We start from the raw sequence: 8,857 nt of genomic DNA, 5'->3' as shown, positions 1-8,857 counted from the left end.
TATGAACTCATTTATCTTAAACAAGATGTTGCATAGCATTTGCAAAATCTAGAAATTTCACAACCTTTAAATATGATATGGATGCAAAAACTAAATACTAAGATGCATTTATGACCAATCCCTTTAATGATTTGGGAGAACGAAAGTTGTTAGAATTTGTAAAAAATCAGTTCATTAAACATTGACATTCAATAAAAACAATCATAAAAATCCCCATGCATCGTACTTGTATGCTAAGGATGACATTCAGTGTATAAGAAATGGGATTTTTCAGAAAATCATTGAAATCTACAAGTACATGTTTATTCTCGTAAAAACCAAAATATGCATAGTATCGTAAAACAAGAATCGTTTGAAATTTTAATGAAAGCATAAATACAAAAATTATAATAACTTATTCAATTTATAAAACGTCACGTTATCAGATGGAGATTAATATGTAAAATTAAAAAATACCTGAAACATTAATTTTACTTGTCACAATGCTTTTTTAGAACAAACATGGAAACAACCAACAAGTCATCGTGATATCTCCTGTATACATGTTTTTGGCGGGGTTTAAGTTCGTTACATATTCAAGTCTTCGCGAGTAAACCTTAGAACTCCCGATTGAAAACAAGGTTCATACAGTCTTCTTAAAGACATGTTACACATAGGCAATGTTAGAAACAAACACAAATCAACGTATATATCTACAGGATATCTATGGGAAATTGCATCGCAATTTCAGATAAAAGAAACTAATATTATATCGATGAACAAAAAAAAATGTTTTTTATCAAATTGTTTGTCTTAAATCTGAGTTTCTCATTTAGTTTTGTTCTTTTTTGTACGTATTTTTTCCGGTTATTTTATGTTCATGGTGTTGTGTGTGTTTTTCCATATCTGGTCTTTGTACTCTAAATTTCTGCTAAAATCTTTGTTCCCTTGATTACTTTTTCAACATATACACAAAAGTAAGCTCAAAGTTTTGCATTTTTTTTAAAGTCATCTATGTGTGTTTCCTTGACATTTCCTGAAATCAAAAAAGTTAATATTTGATCAATTGAACATGAACTACTTTATATCAGACCGACGTTTTTTAGGAAGAAGCTTAACAATCGCAACATCCAACTAGAAGAGTTGTTTTCCGACTTCGCCATATTCTGCTCTTATTTCCAAGAACCACCATGCACCTTATATTTGTCGAAGTAAATATCATTTTTAATTTATTTGAATTATCTAAATGAATCTCTGTAGCACAAAACACCCTAATATAGCAAATTTGGCAACTTAAACTAAGTTAGTCATAACTATTAGCATTTACAAAGGATATGAGATCATGCTTGCATTTCACCACTCCCTTGCTTATTTTAAAGCGTGTTTATTAACACACCATGGCACATTTTATTATCAAATATCTTATGCCAGTCAAAGATTCACTATCTCAGTTTGTTGTTGATTAATTACATGGATGCTATGCTGATGTTTTCACATTATTGAAATAATGTGTGTACACCGTCTTAAAATATAAAGGTTTATATTTTGCCAATTACAATTTCTGAAAAGTTGTTTAATGAAAGGACGAGATGCAGTACTTCATACTCATTACAAATGATAATCATTTTGACATATATACATGATTTGCTTGCAAGGATTACAGATTTTCTGAAACTATCGAAAAATAGCAATGATGTTGTACCCTCCTTCTTCGTAACGGTCCCGTTTTGACATCCGTTATCGATCTGTTTAGGAACATTTCTCCCGCTTCACAGGGAAAAGAGGGAGATTGTTATAATTTCATCCTCTTACAAGTTTGTTTAATCAGTCATATAATCAGGTAATGTACTTTGGTTTTAACTTTCATTTAAAATATTAAATCGAATAAAAATCGCTCATGTTTTCCTTTTTCACCATAGCATCTTTATAAAGATATATGAAATACGATTTAACCGTGTCATAGGTTTTTTTATGATAAAAATAGATACGACAGCAAACGTTATCTGACTTGACATGAATCAGATTGTTATTGGCAATTATAAATGCTTGTTATAGCAGGAGAAGGTGAGTTTAATATGTATTATTGTTGCTTGCTTATTTAAATAGTAACATTCTTTTTTCAAGTTCTTTTCCTTTGGAGAAAATCCAAAACAAAAAGATATTTTTCCTTCGTTTTTTTGTAAGCCCTGTCTATTTAAACTTCAAATATTAACATTTAATATTATACCACTTTTTATCCGAATCCTATCAAGCATGTACCGCTGGTCTTAAAACAAAACCTACGGTTGGTTGAAGTGACGATGAAGATCCCGAATTTTTTTCCGTCTGAATCCGGTCGTCTGTCATTTGTCTATACTCTTACAGGCGCAAATGTATAGGGGGCGAACCCGGCGTACACTTCGCCTAAAATTTGCAATTGATTTGCATGAAATTGTGCTGTTTCAGTTTTTTACCCGAAAAGGGGTCTTGCTTTTCCGATCCTTAGTTCTACTTACCTTCTCTAACCATATATCCTACATTCGCCTCTGTTTTATGTTCTCCTTCCCTAACCTTAAATCCTGCATCGTCCCTGTTTTATTATTTGATTTTGCTAAATGCAACTTAGATTGTATATTAAATTGGATATGATTATTGATTGTAAAAGCATACAAACAAAAGTCAATGAATTATAACGGATGGTATAGAAGATTGACAGTGGAGGCTGCGAACCAAGTCCTTATATTTTATCGATATTGTGTAGCAATTCCATACGATTATAGCTAAAGACAATGCTATTAACGATATCGAATAAAACCCATGCTTGCGACAAAATTCACATTTGCTCAGTGCATGTTTTAATCAGTGTATGAAGATAATTTCTCCATATTCTGCCAATAAACTGGCGTTTAATCTACACTATATGGAGTTGTACGGAATTTTTATTATTAACCTGACAGTAGGTTGGGTTGTTTATAAGTCAAGTTTAAGGAATTTACTGGTATCATTCAGATAATCTTTAATGTCACAGAGGACGAAAATTTGTTATCTATTTAGCAGTGATTTGACTATTATAATGTAGGATAACTCGCCCCATTCACAAGTCGGCCGAAAATATTCGGACCGTGTTAAAATAAACACATTTTATTTTTGTTTTATTTTGTTTTTTCTGTTTCTATTACCGAAAGAGTAAGCAAATTTTATAGAAATACCGAGAGAGTAAGCAAATTAAAAAAAGCGTTTTCTATAAGAAAAATTCAGCAGCGATTGAAAAATCATCAAGTAAATGGAAGAATGTTTCATCCACTCTTTTTTTCGACGATCTTCAGACTGAGTCAATTATCTTGAAAATTTTAAAAACAATACTACAAACAATGAATTCAGGCTCATGTCGTGACCTACACTTACAGCACTTAGAGATCGAAGGTAAGGGAAAACTATTGACCAAACTATTCGACAAATACGATAACTTTCCATTCCGTATTGTCAACTTTCCTTCCATCTGTTGCAACTTCCCGTCGTCGCCTGGGTATGGAGGTTTCATATTATAACTCATACGTTATGGCATAACTGGACGTAATTGCGCAGATTCTTTGTATTGCGTTAACGTTCTTACAATAGGCTTCTGTAAGATGATAATGTTGCTACAAGTCATCACATCAGAAATTTTATGGTCGTCATCTTGAATTCGTGGATCGTAACGGTGTATCCCTTTGCACCATGATAACTGATTTGTTCAACGTGTTATAGGTTTACTTTTTTCATTCGTCTATCCTGGAATTGACTTTTTATAGGCAAGTCGGCGGGTGTCTTTAGAAAAGCAGAGGACGCTTCCTCTACCGGTGCACCTGGTCCATGCCCCCAGTTTTTAGTACAGTCCGCGTTTTTCTTCTATATTAGTTACTTTGTATTATTTTGGTTATTCATGTTCCTTTGTTATGTGTGTCAGTTTTCCATATCTGGTTTTGTCCCTGAATTACATTCTTTTGATTTCTGCTAGAATCTTGGTTCCCTTGATTTTTTTTAAATGATTTCCAAGAGTAATCAAGGGAACCAATGTTATAGCGGTAATCGAAGGAATGCTATCCAGTGACAAACACCCGACATGGAAAACAGACACACACTACAAAGAACACAAAGCAGCCAAAATCATACACACAAAGCAACAAAAGCAAATGAGCAACTAAAAACTGGGGACTATAGATATGCTAAGGACAAAACTGTTACTTTGAAAAAACAATATGCCTTTTAGGATCATTTCGAGAACATTTTGTACATTTGCAAAATAAAAAATATGGTTCGAACGAAAATGCTTCCATATCATTTCATTCAATGTCAAAATTTGTGATGAACTTTGGATATCAGTTGCATAGCTTACTCAAAAGAACAAAACTAAAATTATTCATATGTACTCGTTGTCCTAATTATGAAAAAGGACTATCTTTGTTTGTTAAGATATTGGAACAAGATATCAGTTTGCAAAAGACAATCTCAATAATAAAATGAGATGGAATTACAGAAAAAGGCATACGCGACAATATTTGTTTTTGGCCAAAGAGTCGCCTTTTGTCTAAACAAATAACCAATTAATATAACAGCGCATTAATCTACTAGTATTTTAAATGATTTTCCCTTGGTTCTAATCAGTCAAAATCGCTGGTTTTCTAATTAGATATGCAAATCATTTTGTGGACCTTGAACTTTCTCATACTTTTTGTCAATGCTTGTTAAAAAAAACAATATATTGATGTTGGTCAATCTTGCATCAACATCGACTTATCAGACGTTCTCGTTTTTTTTAATTGTACCATTAAGACAGTGGTTTTGTACATGTCTTTTTTTGCAAATATTTTTAGTCTTTGATGGAATGTTATAAATGTACAGAGACGTGTATCATTGTTTTTTTTTTCGATTTAAATTACACCACGTCATATACACAATATTTTTTCTTTAAATTTCTTTTGTATATTGAGCAGTTAATCATAAGGTGCAATCAAGCAATGCAGGAGTTCCGGTGGGATAGCGTCCTCAACTGTCTTGTAGAAACACCCGCCGAGTTGCTCATGAAATGTCACGCCCCCGTTAGACGAAAGAGAAAAGGGGCGGTATGGCACAGTGAACAAATCGGTTCTCATGGAGAGGAATACACCATAACGATCCACAAGCTCATGATGACGATCATATAACATCTGCTGTGCTCACTTTATTTTTGAAGTAACATAACCCTTTTTCGGCAGACTTATTATAGAAAGTCCAGCACAGTTAAAACAGTCTACATCTTTTCGACAAGCTCTGGCGTAATATTATACACAGCTGCTCTAAGGAAATGTTGAAAGGATGAAAGGAAAGTTGACAATACGGAATGAGAAGTCATCGCATTTGTCGTTTAGTTTTGTCATGAGTTTTCCTTTTCCATCGACATATTATTCAAAATCAAGACATGAGACTGACTTAATAGTGCCTGTAGTATCCCGAATCTCATGTTCTTTGATATGATGGAATACCCTTACCATATTTCCACACCATTAACATTGTTTACTGCATGATATTTTTTGAAGCTATATATATATCGTCCAAGTGTGAATTGTATTTGGCGTTATCTCTTCTGTGACTTGTGTCGGAGTGCTACAGGTTCGCATTACATTTTATATACTTTTACCGAATTAAATCACAATATAATCCTGTGAGGGTCTTGGAATTACACAGATACAATTCAAATTCCTTAATTTTTTGTCACAACTTTATTTATTACTTTGTTGTATCAAGTTCAAGATCAACTCTTCCGTCTTCAAATAAATAAGGTGCCACTATTTTTATGTATATTGTATTTAATAAATTTATTTGTGTATTTCGTATATCTTCTGTCATTTCCACATCTAAAACTTTATTTACAGCATGCTGTTTTGTTGAAATAATAGAAATGACCAAAGTGTCAATTGTATTTGGCAGTATCCCTTTTTGCACGTGACTCGTGTCCGCGAGCTATACTAAGGTTGGTAGGCTCAATTATAACAGATGCCTCTGGCAGAGCAGGATATGTGCACCCTAACGTCACTTCTGTTTTTTGTTGTTTTTTTTTTTTGTTTTGCAGTTCATATTGCAAGTGCTTTATTGCTTTTTGTATTATGCCTTGTTGTACTTGTCCTCAGATTTTATGCGTAATCTGTTTTGTTAAGTTCACTACATTGGGTATGTATATCTTCTCTCTTGTTTTCACATTCATGCCATGTTTTTTTTGTTTTTGACATATTTGAATTGTCCAAAATCTCACACCTTGGTAAATTAAAAACAAAACATCAGATGTACAGCAAAAACGGAGATCAAAGGATCTGACAAGAATCTGAACAAGGGAACCAATGCTCTAGAAGTAATCAAAAGAATGTAATACAGGGACAAAGACCAGACATGGAAAAAAGAATACACAACAAAGAACATAAAGTAACTGAAATAATGCATACAAAGTAACAACAGCAAATGGGCAACTCGGACTCCAGTAAAAAAACTGGGTGCAGGGTAGGTTTCTTTTTTTGGGGGATTAGGTCAGCTCTAAAGCCAGTCTTACAGAATTTGCTATAAATATGGAATGTACATGTGTATATTTATGGCAAAATTGGTAAACGTAGAAATCCAAAAGCAGGACAAACAGGTCATAGTGGTATTCATCTTCAAAAGCTCTCATATTACAACATAAACACAAACCTCTGTTAATATATATATATATATATATATATATATATAAACGACCAATTTCCATATTTCCATATTTGAATTTAATTTGCCACTTCGTAAAAACTATGATGGAAATTTAAGTAACTTTCAGACAAAATGAATACTTCAAATTACAATATACACGTAGCTTTCTACTTTATTAGATGCGTGAAAAACCAATGCTGTTGAAATTTATTATTGATACGATTATCTATTAATTCAAATGAGACACTATTTGTCACTTGATGCAGCCATACATGATTTAAACCAAGATCGCGTAAGAAGTCACTCACATTTGAAATTGCAAAACAAAACAAAACAAAACAAAATAAAACAAAAAACAAAAAACAAAAACAAACGTACACACTGAAAGTTAGGTATGTCAATTCCAAATCATGAACTTTTAAATTTTATTGACAGAAATGTTATTTGTTTATAATACACTTCATACAGGAAATACAAATTTCTATATGATAAGTATTATGTGCTATTTTGGTCATTTTCTTTTTTTTTTCTTAGTTTTGACCATTAAAATTCATTGGTTATTACGATAAATCACCCAGATAGATCACCAACATCACGATACATCTCCCACTTGACAAGGCAATGCCTGTCCTTGTCCGTATGCGTATCTTTCTGATTTGCATTTACAATAATAACATAAAACGAAAAGTACAAGAGTTTCGTATGCGCATCCTTCTATTTCAATTTATGATAATAAATTATATCGAATAATGCAAGTGTTCATTTCTGATTTGTTTTGTTTTGTTTTTGTTTTTGTTTTTTGTTTTTTTTTTTTTTTTTCGTTTTGTTTTGTTGTGTTAAATTCCATTCCATTTTGAGATTCACTATATCTCAGGAACTTCAACAATTACACCACACCTAAGCTTAATTTAACGTGAATTTCCCAATTACACCACAGCTTAATTTCACGTACAATGTAAGTTTATGCGCATATACATAAAAGTTAGATGTATTGAGGAGGGTATTCAGTATAATATTACTGTCTGCATCAAATGGTTATACACACAGAAACACACTCAGAATACATATCAGCTTCGACCACGTTTGGTGTGATAAATCTACCTCATGTGTTACATTGGCGTGTCACCCTATACAGCAGACATTGAACATTTGGTAGGCCAATAGTTAATGTATAATTTAACGCTTACTTATTAACTCTATTAGAACAAAGCATGTGGAACTGATAAATGCCGCCTTATAGATTTGTGAAAAGTTCTAATATGGAATAGACAGTTCAATTTTGAAAAGGGTGAAATAATAATGCACTCTTATTTTAACAAATCACATCAGTTTTTCATGGCTGCACATTGTATACCTTTCAAATTATTAATTGGCATACCAATCCTCCTTATTAAAGCCTTTTATTATGTCGTAATTGTAATTATAGATCTAGGTGCCTGAACACCAGAATTAAGGGTATAAATTACACATACAAACCAGAAAAGAATGCAATGCAATAGCTATGATAATTTGCATTTTTATCAATTTAATTCACGTTTATGTCCCATGAGAATATCAGTTATCAATTACAAAGTGCACGGTTTGTTTGATCAACAGTTACATATAAGATAAAATAAGTACATAGGTGTTTTGATGTATTGCGTGTATAAATACTCCGAACACTTAAACTGGTAAAGGACTCAAATACAAGTTATAACATCAAACAAACTATGCTTTTATTATATGTTCATGATGTAAATGTACCTAAAAGCCATAACAATGTTATATATCATAGTCATATCAGTTTTGAACAATTATTTTAAAATTAAACAATAATATGTATGCAAAAAACATAAAAGCAAAATATGGTTGAATTACATTTAGCTCAACAAGGTTTTAAATAGTGTATACATTTTGTTATTAAGAACGATAATGTTGCATGCATTGTGAGATACTGGACATTTGACTTGTCAGATGTCAATCAATTTGAGACTTTGATGCAGTCAATGCCATACCTTTAACGACTATCCTATTACCGAGACACGTTTAGTCTAAAATCACAACTCTTGCTCGATTTATATGGAGCATAAAGGACAATGAAAAAAAATACCGAACCGATTTTACGTTTTCTGAAGTGTACTACTTTTGTTTTGATTTCGATTATCTTAAGAATTAATTTAAATTTATTAATAGTTCAGAAAACATGAATGTCAAAACTATCAGTTTTCTA

At 32.1% G+C, this 8,857-nt stretch overlaps 1 protein-coding gene across 1 annotated transcript in view; it reads left to right on the top strand.

Annotated features, from left to right (window-relative positions):
- The first annotated feature begins 1,979 nt into the window (after window positions 1-1,979).
- Window positions 1,980-8,857, top strand: part of LOC148604489 (uncharacterized) — a 60,514-nt gene continuing 53,636 nt past the window's right edge. The window contains 1 exon segment of the mRNA XM_088550162.1: window positions 1,980-2,043. The gene's annotated coding sequence lies outside the window, so the exon portion shown is untranslated.

This window comes from Perna viridis, chromosome 10 (assembly GCF_037379345.1).
Source record: "Perna viridis isolate PV_CMFRI_1.1 ecotype Kerala chromosome 10, ASM3737934v1, whole genome shotgun sequence".
Taxonomy (NCBI): Eukaryota; Metazoa; Mollusca; class Bivalvia; order Mytilida; family Mytilidae; genus Perna; species Perna viridis.
The sequence above is the reverse complement of the archived record's forward strand: the minus strand, read 5'-3'. Positions and strand labels throughout refer to the sequence as shown.